Source organism: Salvelinus namaycush, chromosome 8, assembly GCF_016432855.1.
Source record: "Salvelinus namaycush isolate Seneca chromosome 8, SaNama_1.0, whole genome shotgun sequence".
Classification (NCBI taxonomy): Eukaryota; Metazoa; Chordata; class Actinopteri; order Salmoniformes; family Salmonidae; genus Salvelinus; species Salvelinus namaycush.
Genome location: NC_052314.1, coordinates 45152046 through 45168033, shown reverse-complemented (window position 1 = coordinate 45168033; position 15988 = coordinate 45152046). Strand labels below are relative to the sequence as shown.

Here is a 15988-nt window from a genome sequence, read left to right as displayed (position 1 = left end):
GTGGTTTCATGGTGGGTGAAAAAATAGTTTTGTAATGTGGAATTGGTGATAGTAACAAGAAGTGGTCTTGTGATAATTGTTTGTGCTTCTGTTGGTCAGAGGGAGAATGCGCTCGGAATAAAACGAATGGGAGCAAGAAAAGTGAATTGTTTCATTCTCAAGAAAAGGGCACCAATGAATAGAGTGATACCTTGGGTAGCAGTAAATATAAAAGTTGACGAGCTGAGGGGAAAGATTCCCGGTGTATGTGATGCTCGTCGTTTGATGCGACGCAGACAGGGTGGCGAGAGTGGGGAATCAGAAGAGTCATTGTCTGTTCTTCTGAGTTTTGAAGATGAGTCTTTGCCCGACAACGTGAAATTAGGATATATAAGCTATCCTGTACGAGCGTATGTGCCGAATACTTTACGATGTTACAGGTGTCAAGTTTATGGGCATGTGGCAGCAGTGTGTAGGAGGGAGTGTCCAAGGTGTTAGAAATGTGCGAGAGAGACAGGTTGAGGTTTCCAGGGTTAGATTAGTGCAGAAGTTGTCATATGCTGAGGCAGTGAATAAAGTAGAGGAAGATGGGTTAAGGGGGAGGAGTGGTGAGAGTAGTAAAGATATACCAGCAGGTAACCTAGTGGTTAGAGCGTTGGGCCAGTAACCGAAAGGTTGCTAGATCGAATCCCCGAGCTGACTAGGTAAACATCTGTTGTTCTGCCCCTGAACAAAGCAGTTAACCCACTGTTCCAAGGTCGTCATTGTTAATAAGAATTTGTTCTTAACTGACTTACTTGCCTAGTTAAATAAAGGTTAAGTAAAAAAAAATAAAAACAGTACAGAAGGATAGGACAAAAAGTGATGTAAGATTGGATTTTTAGCAATTATAGCAATGCTTATCAACTGTACTGCAGGGATGGAACGGAAGTTGCAAAAAATTGAGGTTGTGGTGGCAGCTGCAGAGGTAATTAGGTCTGCAAGACTTGACATCAGAAGAGTTACAGGGTGTGTTAAGTGGTGATGTCCCATCCTTTCAGGATGACGGCATGAGGTAGGAATGAATACATTTAATTAGTGGAGTAGGGTGGTGTTAATTTTATTTTATATAATTTTGAAATTAGTGAGTGTAGTGTTAGATGGTAGGGTATTTATTTAGCAGATTTTTATTTTTCAGGAAAAGTACAAGGGAGTTGTACTCCAGTCTAGTAGGTGGCGGTAATGCAACAAATTGGATGCCAACCACCGTTAAACCCCATAGAAGAAGGAGCAGCAGCCAGTGTTGCCAATTTAGCGACTCTGTCGCTATATTTAGCGAGTATTCAGACCCCTGTTGCGACAAATTATTCAAAAATGTGACTAGCGACAAATCTAGCGACTTTTTCTGGTGTTATTGGGGACTTTTGGAGACTCTGACGTGAAAGCACGTATCGTTCTTACTCTTCTCAACGAGCAGCGGGTGCTGCCGTGGGCCCCACCCCTGTCCCAAAGCACTCACAGGCGGCCCAGTCCTTAGAGCTAGAGTAGTTACCATAATTTTCTCACATTGCCATTGACAGTTTTTTCTATTGTCTCTTTTTGGTCCATTTAGATTGTTAATGTAGATTGTATACAAAAAAATAAATAAAAATGTTATGGTTAAAAATGTTCATGTTTTACTGTGACTTGTTGTAGGCTCCTAAGTGGACCATAAGGTTAAAAACCAAACCAAATTAAGAAAACTAAACAAAAAACAAAAACATTTAATAAAAAACTAAGTAACTCCGCCAGAGTGTCTCTTTTGGGTCACTTTTGCCAGTCCCAAGCCCGGATAAAGGAGGAGGGTTGGAATTGTGAAATAAAAAAAACAAGAATCGACAGAAGAAAGTTAATTTGTAGTTCTAAACATATATTTATTTATTTTTTACTCACTTTTTGTCTCTCCCAAGATGTTATTCCTCTCTCCTACAGCATCCATCACAATTACATATACATGGCAAATTATGCAATTTAGCGATTTCTAGCGACTTTTAGGACAGCCAATAGCTACTTTCCTTACTGAGGAGTTGGCAAAACTGGCAGCAGCAGCCGCCGCCGCCCAGTGGCCGGCAGTGTGAGAAGATGGAGCGAGATGGATTTTGGCCGACATTCTGCAAATTATCTCATCGATTTAACATTTTAATCTCCATACAGTTTTCAGTTTCCAAAACTATAATCTGTATCAGAGTGGACTGCGTTTTGTAGACTTTACCCTCAGCCAAAGTAAATACTGTAGCGACCCGCACAGACAGCTGTGTGTTATGTGTTAGGCTAGTAGGTGGTTGTGTTGTACTGACCAGTACCCAGTGTTCGCGGGGTCCGACATGTCAATCAACCTGCTATCTGCCAATCACGGGAATGCCTGGAATGTTCTGATGCCGGGCATCCTGGCGGTTGGCGGAGTGGCGTGGAGGGGGGTTGGGCAGGGGGATGGAGCATTGGAAGTTAAGACCAGGTTTCGCCTTTGTTCTCTCTCTTACGTCTGGGCTTCACAAGAGAAGGTCACGATTGGCTTGTGGGTTATTTGTAATTTATTTGGCGTGTGCTACGGCCCAAACAGTAGCCTGTGTAAAGTTGGTTTAATAAACCGTCAATTCGCAAACTCAAGCCTCTGTCTGGACAATTGTTAATTTATGATCTAGTCAGGTCATTACATTGGTGTCAGAAGTAAAAACGTTGATAAAAGTTAGCCAGCTAGCTAGCTGACTTATGTGGCTAGCTACCGTAGGTGAGAACGGGGGTTGAAAATGCTTCGAGGGTATCCGAAAGTGAAGGTGGAGGTAGGGGACGATTATAGCCAAGGAGGTGCTTGTGCATGGACGTCGGAGGTTCTGGCTGAGGAGATCGCCAGGGCGTCGGAGCGCGGAGGCCGCTTGAGGGAGGACGCTAGAGTGATGGCGGCTGAAGCGGGCATGAGCGCCTCGTCGACTGTGTTTCGCGCGGATTCTGGTGGGCGGGCCGAAGTGGTGACGTCGACGCGGCGGGACGAGGAATCTGGGGCTCAGGATGTAAACAAACATGGCGGCGCCCAGTTCCCGGCTGCGTCCGTATCTGTTAAGACCCCGAAGTATTCCGGTAAGGCGGATTGGGAAGCTTTTCATGCTCAGTTTGAACTGTTAGCTCATTTTAGGGGGTGGTCGGATGAAGAAAGGGCACTGCAGTTGGCTTTATGCCTCACGGATGAAGCTCTGGCCTGTTTGATATTGATTAGCCCCGAGGACAGACATGATTATGGGGCTTTAGTGGGAGCACTGAGGAGGCGCTATGGACAGTGTGTACAGCCCGGGCTACTGCGCTCCGAACTGAGTAATAGACGCAGGCAGCCTGGAGAGCCTCTACGGGTGCTAGCTAATGACATTGAGAGCCTCTCTCGGCGGGCATATGCTCACATGCCCCCCTCCGTGCAGAGCGAGCTAGCATGGGACCAGTTCATACAGGCGCTCTCTCCTACGGAGCTGCGCATACAGACCCAGCTGGCTCATCCTGAGTCATTGCAGATAGCCTTGGAGATGGCTTTGGAGAGGGAGCTGGTGTGGGCTGGGGCTTCAGCTGGGGCTTTGGTGGGGGTGCAGGGAGACACACCCTCTGTGCGAGCTGGGGGGCAGAGCAGCCCGGAGCCGGAAAAGCCTGCATGGGTGGCTGAAATGACAGAACTCATTCGTGCTGTGTCGCTACAGGCGGCACGAAACACACACCCTGGTCCCAGGGTCTGCTGGGGTTGTGGCCAGCCAGGCCATCTGCGCCGAAATTGCCCCATGTCCCCCAGAGCTCAGGGAAACGGCTCGGGGTCCGCATAGACCGGGTAGTGCGGACCCCTGGCTTTCTATCCCAACCACCATCTTCTTCAGGAGGAGCCCACCGGCACAGACGGGGAAGCAAGGCTCCACTTCCCCCAGAAGCAGACGAGAGCAAGCGGATGGAGCCTGTTGTTGTGGTGGGCCGGACCTGTGTTGGGGACTTTTGTCATGTCCCTGTCACTGTGGAGGGGGTGCCCTGCTCCGCCCTGGTGGACACTGGGTCCACAGTAACCCTGGTGAGGCCAGATATTGTGCCAGGTTGGACTCAGTGTGAGCCTACAACTGTGCAGCTCCGCACAGTCACAGGTGAGCTGGCACCCATGAAAGGGAAGGGAATAATGACTCTGACAGTAGGGGGCAGGACTGTGCGTCATCCTGTGTGGGTGGCGGCTGTGCAGGACCCTTGTATCCTGGGGTTGGACTTTCTTAGGAGCACAGGCTGCCAGTTAGACCTAAATAGGGGCACACTGAGCTTCCGGGGAGGGCCGGAAGTCACCATGGCCCCCCCTAATGTCACATTCACTCAACCCAACAAACCCTTTACTCCAACAGTTAAAGCAGCAGAGACTCATGGCTGCCCCCCCTCCCCCACAGCTGTGTGTGACTTTTCCCCAGCCCCCCTGTCACCTACGGCGGTGTGTTACATTCCCCCAGCTACCTCCATGACACAGCCCTCTGTGAGCCCAGGCCGCGCCCCCCCAGCCCAGCTACCCCAGATGGGAAAGGAGAGGACACTGTCTGCAGTGAGGGAGATATGGGGGAGGAACTGTGTTGGTCTTGACCCCGAGCAGCAGGAACGGTTGTGGCAGTTGCTGTTTGAATTCAGAGACAGCTTTGCGCTGAGTGAGGAAGAGGTGGGTCAGACTCATCTGGTGCAGCATGAGATCGACACAGGTGATGCTCGACCCATCAAGATGCGTCCCCGCCGTATCCCGCTGGCACGCCAGGAGGCGGCAGACAAGGCTGTGTTGGAGATGCAGCGGGCAGACTTCATTGAGCCCTCAGACAGCCCCTGGGCGGCGCCAGTCGTCATGGTTCCGAAGAAGGGGGGCAAGCTGAGGTTCTGTGCGGACTACAGGCGGCTGAATGAGGTAACCAGGAAGGACTCATACCCCATACCACGTATCGATGAGTCGCTGGACCTGGTTAGGGGGTCCTCCTGGTTCTCCTCACTAGACCTCCGCAGTGGCTACTGGCAGGTGCCCCTCTCCCCAGAGGCCAGAGCCAAAACTGCATTCTCCACTAACAGAGGACACTGGCAGTTCAAGGTCCTGTGCTTTGGCCTGTGCAACGCTCCAGCTACTTTTGAGCGTTTGATGGACAGGGTGCTGGATGGCATCCCCAGACAGCAGTGTCTGGTATACCTCGATGACATCCTGGCCCATGGCAGCTCCTTCCAGTCAGCCCTGGGGGCGCTACGGCGTGTGCTGGAGAGGGTGGCTGCCGCAGGTCTGAAGCTCCACCCCGAGAAGTGCCACTTCATGAGGAGAGAGGTGTCCTTCTTGGGCCACCGAGTGGGGAAGGAGGGGATCAGCACCATGGAGGACAAGGTAGGGGCTGTCAGAGACTGGCCCACCCCCACCGACCAGCGTCAGCTGAAGAGCTTCCTGGGCCTGGCCTCGTACTACAGGAGGTTTGTACGGGGCTTCTCAAGCGTTGCTGCTCCACTGAACCGCCTGCTGCCGAAGGACAAGGCTTTCACTTGGACAGTGGAGTGTGAGGAGGCGTTCAACACCCTCAAACGTGCACTGATCGAGGCCCCCGTGCTCGCCCCCCCTGACCTCACCTTGCCCTTTATCCTGGACACAGACACGAGCAATGTGGGCATGGGTGGGGTGCTGGCCCAGGTGGGGCCAGAGGGGGAGAGAGTGGTGGCGTACTTCAGCAAAACATTTGACAAACATGAGCGCCGCTACTGTGTCACCCGGCGGGAGCTCTTGGCTGTTGTGGCTTCCGTCAAACACTTCAAGTACTACCTGGGTGGTCTGCCCTTTACTGTAAGGACTGACCACTCTGCTCTCCAGTGGCTCATGTCTTTCAGAGAGCCAGAGGGGCAGGTGGCACGTTGGTTGGAGGAGCTTCAGCCGTATGACTTCACGGTGGTGCACAGGGCAGGGGCACGCCACTCCAACGCCGACGCCATGTCCCGTCGGCCCTGTACTGCAGACGGCTGCCGCCACTGTGAACGGAGAGAGGGACGGGAGAGAGAGCTGTGTGCAAAGGGGGTCTGTGCCACAGTGTGTCAGGCGAGCGGGCCTGTCTGCTGTGAGCTGCAGACTGTCGACGTGGCTGAATGGCGGCAGCAGCAGGGACGGGACACAGACCTACAGCCAGTGCTACAGTGGGTAGAGGCGCAGGTGAGGCCACCATGGGAAGAGGTGACAGCGCTCTCACTCGCGACCAAAGGGTTGTGGTCAAAGTTTGAGAGACTGCGGCTGGCTGATGGCGTGCTACAGCGGGCATGGAAGGAGTCAGCTACGGGAGAGGAGAGGTGGCAGGTGGTGGTCCCAAAAGCATTGCGGGAGGCTGTGCTCCAGAGTACTCATGGCGGGGTGGGGACTGGACACTTTGGGGTCACAAAAACACTGCGCCGTCTCCGTCAGGGCTTCTACTGGGGGCAGCACAAGAGGGATGTGGAGGACTTTTGTCGCCGCTGTGACAACTGCACAGCGAGAAAGGGCCCCCCAGGCCGCTCTCATGCTCAGCTCCAACAGTTCCCAGTGGGGGCTCCCATGGAGAGGGTGGGAGTGGATGTAGTTGGGCCGTTCCCCACCACAGACAGTGGAAACCGCTGGGTGCTCACGGCCATGGACTATTTCACAAAATGGCCCGAGGCCTATGCTCTGCCTGACCAGGAGGCAGAGACCATCGTCGACGCCCTGACAGCGGGGATGTTCAGCAGGTTTGGAGCTGCAGAGTCCATCCACAGCGACCAGGGCAGAAACTTTGAGTCCCGTGTGTTCACCACCATGTGTGAGAGGCTGGGTATGCACAAGACCCGCACTACTCCTCTCCATCCTCAAAGTGATGGCCTTGTGGAGCGCTTCAACAAAACGCTTGGCCAGCAGCTGGCCATCGTCTCTTCCAAACACCAGCGTAACTGGGACAAGCACCTGCCTATGGTCCTCATGGCATGCCGCTCCGCTGTCCAAGACTCCACCTCCTGCACGCCTGCCCTCCTCATGCTGGGGAGAGAGATCCGCACCCCTGCGGAGATGGCGTTTGGTCGGCCCCTGGATAGCCCTCATGTTCCCCCGGGGCCGGAGTATGCCCGGAGACTCCAGGACCGCCTGGAGACAGCCCACACCTTCGCCAGAGAGCAGCTGGTGAATGCAGGTGTGAGGCAGAAGAGCAACTATGACGTGCACACCCGGGGAAGGCACTTTGTGGCTGGGGAGCTGGTCTGGGTCTACAGCCCGCTATGGAAAAAAGGCAGATGCCCCAAGTTGGACAGTCACTGGGTGGGACCCTGCAGTGTCCTGGAGAGGGTAGGGGAGGTTGTTTACCGGGTGCAGCTTCCTCCCAGGGGGAGAAAGGTGGCACTGCACCGGGACAGGTTAGCCCCATACAGAGGGGCCTCTTCTCCCCAAACCCCAGGAACCCCCACAATTCCCCTCTCTGGCAATGACATTCTCCAGGCACCCACCCCCAGGTGCCGCAGACAAGGCTCCAGACAGCCCACTCCCCCTGTCTCCCCCCCTGTGTCACCGCGTGGTTCCCCAGAGCCACGGACTGTATTACCCGTTCCCGCTTCCTTGTCCCCCATATCCCTGCCTTCATCCCCTGGTTCCCAGAGGGGCACTCTGCGACCATCACGGCCACGCAGGCAAAGGAGACCTCCGGGTCGCTTCAGAGACTTTGTTTGTTCCCTCGGGGACGAGGGACTTTGTGGTGGGGGGGCTGTGTAGCGACCCGCACAGACAGCTGTGTGTTATGTGTTAGGCTAGTAGGTGGTTGTGTTGTACTGACCAGTACCCAGTGTTCGCGGGGTCCGACATGTCAATCAACCTGCTATCTGCCAATCACGGGAATGCCTGGAATGTTCTGATGCCGGGCATCCTGGCGGTTGGCGGAGTGGCGTGGAGGGGGGTTGGGCAGGGGGATGGAGCATTGGAAGTTAAGACCAGGTTTCGCCTTTGTTCTCTCTCTTACGTCTGGGCTTCACAAGAGAAGGTCACGATTGGCTTGTGGGTTATTTGTCATTTATTTGGCGTGTGCTACGGCCCAAACAGTAGCCTGTGTAAAGTTGGTTTAATAAACCGTCAATTCGCAAACTCAAGCCTCTGTCTGGACAATTGTTCATTTATGATCTAGTCAGGTCATTACAATACATTTTTTAAAAGTGCGTTATTTAGGAGTGCAAGTGGAAACGACAGGCTCTGCACTATCTTGGATAAACAAAATATTTGTAGAGGCTGTGGTTGCACCAGAAATACTATAAGAAGTTGCATTTACTCTTTTACCATCAGTAGCTAGGTTTCCTTCGAATTGGTGACAGATTGTTCAAAAATCCACATAAAAACAATATGCACATTTTCCCAGAAGAGATGTTTCCATGAAATTGACTTGATGCAGATTAAAAACTGTGCGTGATGACATAGTGCACATAAAAACACTTTTCCCGGTTAAATTCCCGAGTACCGAACAAACAATACAAGTGAAATGGGTTTCCATAGCATTTTCAACTCTACTGGTTTTCTCATAAAAAATGTTGCGTTATATATTAAGTGTGCCCACTCGGGTATTGGCACGTGGGCTCTTGCCAACAGCTCACAGATAAATGCGGGTAAACCAGACTACATGAGATTATTATGGACAAAAGAGCTAGATAAAAAAACATTTGTCCAACGACAGCAAAGCATCGATGATCATATCCCCAGAAGGCCCTCAATATTTATTGGAAAGGAGCATAATTTGAGTTCATCACCTTGTACTTTCACCACCCTGTGAAGTTCATCCTTTATTTAACCTGAAGCCTAATAAACTGTATGCTTTTCCAAGTGTGCAACTGCAGCCTGCAATTCGGGGTGTTCCTGCATGTGGACATTCCTGCATCTGCAGGAAGGCCCCCCCTCAAGCATCCCATTGGTTCCTGCATGAACACCCCTCAGTCGAAATGAGCAGTTCATAGACTTTCCGAGAGGGTCCGTGTTATTCGGGATCCTTGGGATGTCCCTATCCCTATCAATTATACATGTAAATTGATTAAATTTAGTGTTAGTTTAGGGTTCAGGGTAAGGGCGTCCCAAGGAATCCGGATGCAGTGAGAGCTAGGCGGCAACACAGACATTCATTTAAAAATATATATATATTTTACAAGTGGCAGAAGCAATTTTCGCGTGTCTGCCCCAGATAGTTTCCTTAGAGACGATGAAAATAATTACCTAGATGTCCTTGATTCAATTGAGGAGTAAGTAGGCTATATTTAAGTTGTGATATTGTTAGGAAATATTTAGGCCTACCGTGTTAAGGCACATTTGGTTTATTTGAAAATTATTTGTGTTGTTAATAACGAGTTAACATATTGTCGAAAGCACGTAGGCAATGTTATTTACTGTGTCGATAGCGGAATAAACTAGTGTGTACAATAACGTAACTTGATGTGCTAGTATTATTTATTTATTTAATGGATTAATTAAATTGTAAATCAAAATATACACACGTGCTGCTATAGGATACATACATATTTCACATTGTAATACACTATCCCTACATGCCATTATTGTGTGCTGGAGCTATTGGCTTATTTTTCCACTGTCACTAGGCCTACACATTCACAAGCGAACTGAATTGAATGGGGGATGTGTAACGGATGTGAAATGGTTAGCTAGTTAGGTTTAGTTAGGTGCGCGCTAATAGCGTTTCAATCGGTTACGTCACTCGCTTTGAGACCTTGAAGTAGTGGTTCCCCTTGCTCTGCACCAGCCGCTGCTTATGTGGAGTGATGGGTAACGACGCTTCGTGGGTGTCAGTTGTTGATGTGTGCAGAGGGTCCCTGGTTCGCGCCCGAGTCGGGGCGAGGGGACGCCGTAAAGTTAAACTGTTACATTGATGCTGTTGACCCGGATCACTGGTTGCTGCGGAAAAGGAGGAGGTCGAAAGGGGGGTGAGTGTAACGGATGTGAAATGGCTAGCTAGTTAGCGGTGGTGTGCGCTAATAGCGTTTCAATCGGTTACGTCACTCGCTTTGAGACCTTGAAGTAGTGGTTCCCCTTGCTCTGCAAGGGCCGCGACTTTTGTGGAGCGATGGGTAACGACGCTTCGTGGGTGACTGTTGTTGATGTGTGCAGAGGGTCCCTGGTTCGCGCCCGGAGCGAGGGGACGGATGTAAAGTTAAACTGTTACAGATGCATAACTACTTTTCAGTAAAGAAGGGAAACGAGGTACAACATGCAACTTCGATTGAAGACCTAAAATCATGCCTGACAAAATCACAACGGTATCCTAATATAGTGCGGATACAGTAGTAGTAGCCTATTCTACAACAGTGTACCTGTATGTCCCAGTATTATATATCTAATTGATAAATTAAATTATAAATGTGGATGGGTAAGCTACTTGATTCAATGATTACAGTATTGTACAAGGTAGATTTGAGAGTAGTCTATAGTCTACAATAATAATGTAATTGAATGTGCTATAGTATCATTTATATCGTTGATGAATACAATTGTAAATGGGGATGGGTAGGCTACATAATTCAGTGAATGCTGAATGTATTGCAATCTCTGGGAGTATGTTAATGACGGCTTTTCAGCTGTTGAACTATGGCAATGTCGTACTAATTTCTAAATCTCTTACTTTTAGTCAAGATGTGATGAGCCAGAGCAACCAATAAGCTTCACTGCAGCTGCTCAACCCACCACCCTCACTGTTCTCCCTCCACAAGTAACCACATCCTCTTCTCCTGTTCAATTACTTTACCACGACACTGAAAATGACTGTACATATACTCCTGTGTCCATCTCAGTGCAACATGATCCATCCAAGGCCTCAGTTGGATGCCAAAAATGTGAGAAATGTAAGCAAGATGCTATAGTGTAGTTTGTGTATGTGTGTGTGTGTGTATGGATGGAGTTCTAAGTAAAGACATGGGAAGATGGCAAAGGAGATAGTGATGAGAGTGAGAGCATACAGTATGAAAATAAAGACTCATTGGGATCTAAAATGAGTGTTAGGTGCCTCTTGTGCCTCCTTTTTGTCCGTTTGAGGATACTACAGTCACCCCTGGTGGAGGTTCTTGGGACACTGTGATTTAAGTCTGAGCAGAGGTTGACGAAAAACTTTGAAGGTGGTGGCGCTATGTTGCGTGTTATCTTGAATACCAGGCAGATGTTTGAGTACAGAATGAAATGGTGTAAACTTAACAGGCTAAACTTGTTGAGCACGCTGTTTGAGAAAGGGGTTCCAACAGGGTTATTTGGCTGTTAACAAAGGAGAACTCTTTTTGGTTCCATGTAGAAGGCTTTTTGGTTCCATGTAGAACCCTCTGTGGAATGGAGCCCAAAAGGGTTTTACCTAGACACAGAAGGGGTTCTACCTGGAACCAAAAATTGTTCTCCTATGGGGACAGCAGAATAATCCTGTTAGTTTGCAGATAGCACCTTTTTATCTGAGTATAGGCCTATATTGCAGTGGTGGTTTTCTGTAAAAAATGTAATTAATTGGTGGTGGTGAGTTAAGATATATTCAGAAATTCTATGAAACATCCCCACTTTTAGCACACATTTGAAAGCAGGCAGAGCAACCTTCTATGTGCGCTGAGGCATGTGTGATCACTCAACATTGACAGGACCAACAAAAAAGACATGCCCAAATGCAAACAAAAGATAACATGTTTCTAACTTGCACCGTTGCGCAATTATTAAGCGACTAGATACAAATAGCTAATCCTGGCTACCAATGTTCTAGCATTAATTTATTGAGGCAAGCAGATCAGAGATGTTAAGGTGGTACCCAAGCATATGCCATGTGTATATGTGGCACAAACATATGTATGGTCATTTTATTTTGTTTGTTATTTTATGGAGCCATTTTCTAGGCCTCCCTGGTATTTGCATTTAATTTATTTATAAAATTACTGCCGCTAGTGGAAGCTGTGACGTCAATGGAGTGCATTAGTGAGATCTTGGACATTTCTTCTTCATTCTTGGAGAATGACTAGTTCTGAAAACTAACGTTTCTCCGTCTCATCAATTTACCCTATAAATTCAGGTATGTAACTTAATGTGCAAAATTGCAATATGACTCAAAATATTGAGGTAACATGGTTAATTACATAGTTCATGAGTTTGATGATGTTTCAAGGAATATGTGAAAAACGAGTTGGTATTTCCCCCATTGTAAGTAATGTAGTTAGGCTAGGTTGCTAATGGTTGACATTTTTTAGAGCTTTTTGAAATTGCCACTGATTTTATATATATATGTAAAATGTGAGTTATATATAATGTGAATGTGTAGATGTATGGTGACTCCACGTTTGGATGAACGGACCAACGAGACTGCCATGTGCAAAGACGGGTACCAGGAATGGTGGAAGGACAATCTGAAGGTAATTATCTTTGCACACAACACAGCAGTGTCCAGGCCTCCAGAGTACTCACCCTATCGCCTGCTGTATGGAGGGGAGCCGCAGCAGTTTACTAACGTAAACAATGCACGTGTATATGAAATTATTGCATATACTGTAGTATAAAAAATGTGTGATTGACTTCGGGTTTTTCTATTGCTGTTTTTGTATAACGTACTTTGAGGTCACTGATACTCCACCTGATGTGGTGGAAGTTGTCGAACCAGATCAGAATGCCTTCGAAGACCACCTTCAGGCACGGACTTAGAAGGATGAGGAAGTTTTTTACCAGGTAAAAATGATTGTCCGCTATTCATTTATTTTCTGGCCTTCCAAGAGATATGAGATATATATTTGTAAAAATATGAAATATAATTGCATTTATTTCTATCAATCAAGGTGAGACTGAACATGGACAGGGTGCATGAGAAAACGGAGAGCCACCGGAGGAGAATCAAGGGGACTAAGTGCTTTGACATCTGGGAAAAGGACTTGGCTTGAAAGGAAGACGAGACCCGGGAAAGCTTGGTGCTCTTTCGCTCCTAGCTGGGGTCACCATCCGTTAAGGTGAATATAAAAATCTCAGATAACTATTTTCATTTGCCATCTCGTGGTGGGGCGGCATCGCCATGCTGTCAGCAGTGCCAACACTGGCCCAGGGTTATATTGATGTATACTGTTTACTGATTATGTGGGTATTTTGTTAGCAATGAGCCTTGTGGATGCATTATACATTCAAGTTGTGTGAGGATGATGGTGCTGATCAGTAGTGCTGTGTAGTTACACTCTTCTGATCATTCATTAGTGAAGTCACAGCCATGTTGTTAGCAGCAGATAACCAATTGTAGCCATATTATTTATAGCTTATGTAATTGTAGGTTGTATTAAGCCTATAACCTGCCATTTACTATTGTATTTAATTTCCCCCTTTTCAGAACCACACAAACTCTTAGTTAACACAATTGTCAAGCCATACTGTGCTGTTTTTGCTCTGTGAATCAGCATCATTAAACAACCTCAACTGGCCTATCATCTGTGCCCTTACAAGCACCTGGGAGAGAACACATAGTGCTAAGTAAAGTCCTCAACTACATCCAGGTAGGTACTGTTAAGGTGTATGACTCCAGTGGTCATGACATCTGTCTTTTCGGGGACCATCTCTTACCTCCGTTATCAACCCCACTGACATAAAAAAAATTGACGTATTCTTTTCTGTCTGCCATTAACATTATTGCATGTCTAATCAAACATTTAAACAATTCAATAACTGTATTTTTACATGCCTGATAATCCTTTAACCTGTGTGTTTGCTTGTTTACGTGTGTCTCCTACCCTTTTCCCTTTATTCTGCTCCTGTTCTCCAGGACCTAGGGGTTCTGCCCAACACCCAGACATGGATCCACCTGATGTCCTCCATTACCAACCACCCTCCAACTTTTCATTACATCAGCTACTGTTATTGTCATTATCTGCTAAGAAAAAGCAAGACAACTATCATACTGGGCTCATAATGTGAGATACACAGATTAGCTTAAAACACTAGCACTGCAAACACTCAGAACAAAGAGGGGAGCAGCGCCTGGACTTTGCAGTCTCCCTCTTTGAGTACATTTTACATTTTAGTCATTTAGCAGACGCTCTTATCCAGAGCGACTTACAGTAGAGTGCATACATTTTTATTACATTTTACATACTGAGACAAGGATATCCCTACCGGCCAAACCCTCCCTAACCCGGACGACGCTATGCCAATTGTGCGTCGCCCCACGGACCTCCCAGTTGCGGCCGGCTGCGACAGAGCCTGGGCGCGAACCCAGCCCAGCCTGGGCGCGAACCCAGAGACTCTGGTGGCGCAGCTAGCACTGCGATGCAGTGCCCTAGACCGCTGCGCCACCCGGGAGGCTACTCCCACCACCCGGGAGTAGACCTTCCAAGACTGACTACATGTTGAAAACAAGTGACAGGCAGAACCTCCCATCCACACAACACCCACCTCTCTATTCCACACACCAGAATTCAGTATTTCAGTCTATGATTGCCATGTGAGTGTACAAAAAAATCTAAAAGTAAATTGACACACATGTACCAAAAAAATAAATAATTGCCAGATTGTTTTTTATAGCTGTTTCACAGGATGTTCATTATTGTCAATTGTAAGGTATCCCTTGATGGTATTTGTTAGTTCAACATTATTAATTGTTGTATTGTAAGACATACAAAATATATATGTTCAACCACAAGGGTGTACTAATGAGCTATGATTTTAAAAATCATTATAGAGGACTAATATTATTTCAGTGTAGATAAGGGATGGCCTGTTTAAAATGAAAACATGCCAGCCAGACCAGCCAGTGTATGATTCAAATCTATTTGCATATGAATGGAGTGGAAAATAGCTGCCTTTGTGATCTGTAAGGTAAGTAACAATGTGTGGGGGTCATTAAAATTGTATACGTTTTTTACCCTGATGCCTGTTAATACATAAAAAGCAGATGGTCAATAACATGAATTGCAATGGTTAGCCTATGTAAATTAATTGGAATATATTTAGCCTAATTGGTAACAAATAGGACGTGGGGGAAAATCAGGATCCTAGTCAAGCTTTTGTTTGTCAAATCCAGATTTAAAAAAGGTCATGTGTATCAAATCTGTAGGCGATTGTAGGCTAAATCAATAACAAACAGTTGACATGTTCAGGCTTCATGATCTGTGATCAAAGGATATGTGTAAAACCGCAACTGCACTGATATTAATAGCCTGATTCAATGGGATTCTCCAGAATAATAAATGTTTATCTGTTAAACTGTTTGGGCTATGTATATACCAATACTGATTCTAACTTTTTGTTATTTTGCGGTAGGCATAGCATTTAATAAATCAACCACATTTTCTTGTGATGTTGAGGCTGAGCAAGACCTTCGATAGGCTAGTAGAATGCGGAAATAATCGTGGAATTAGTCGTTGTTATAGCCTAGATCACTTAATATAATCTGGACTGATGCTTTTCCCATGGCTAAGCAAACAAGTGGTAGCATATGCATTTTGCCCATCTCCATAACAAGGGTTAGGCCTATATCCTCAAATTGTATTTTGTATTTATTTTGTATTTAACCTTTAACTAAGAAAGTCAGTTAAGAACTAATTCTTATTTACAATGACGGCCTACCAAAAGGCCTCCTGCGGGGACGGGGGCCTGGGATTAAAAAATATATAAATATATGACAAAACACATCACAACAAGAGACAACACAACACAACACTACATAAAGAGAGACGTAAGACAACAGGATAGCAAGGCAGCAACACATGACAACACAGCATTGTAGCAATACAACATAATAACAACATGGTAGCAGCACAAAACATGGTACAAACGTTATTGGGCACAGTCAACAGCACAAAGGTCAAGAAGTTCGAGACAACAATACATCACACAAAGCAGCCACAACTGTCAGTAAGAGTGTCCATGATTGAGTCTTTGAATGAAGAGATTGGGATAAAACTGTCCAGTTTGAGTGTTTCTTGCAGTTCGTTCCAGTCGTTAGCTGCAGCGAACTGAAAAGAGGAGCGACCCAGGGATGTGTGTGCTTTGGGGACCTTTAACAGAATGTGACTGGCAGAATGG

General features: G+C 47.2%; 1 long non-coding RNA gene across 2 annotated transcripts; it reads left to right on the top strand.

Annotated features, from left to right (window-relative positions):
- The first annotated feature begins 10821 nt into the window (after positions 1 to 10821).
- On the top strand, positions 10822 to 14069 carry LOC120052726. Of its 2 annotated transcripts, XR_005477400.1 has the most exons (6): positions 10822 to 12008; positions 12255 to 12345; positions 12548 to 12655; positions 12763 to 12930; positions 13299 to 13461; positions 13728 to 14069. It is a non-coding gene; the product is annotated as an uncharacterized LOC120052726 (long non-coding RNA). The 2 variants fall into 2 exon arrangements; XR_005477399.1 differs by lacking the exon at positions 10822 to 12008 and having other exon boundaries at positions 12015 to 12345.
- Positions 14070 to 15988: the final 1919 nt, after the last annotated feature.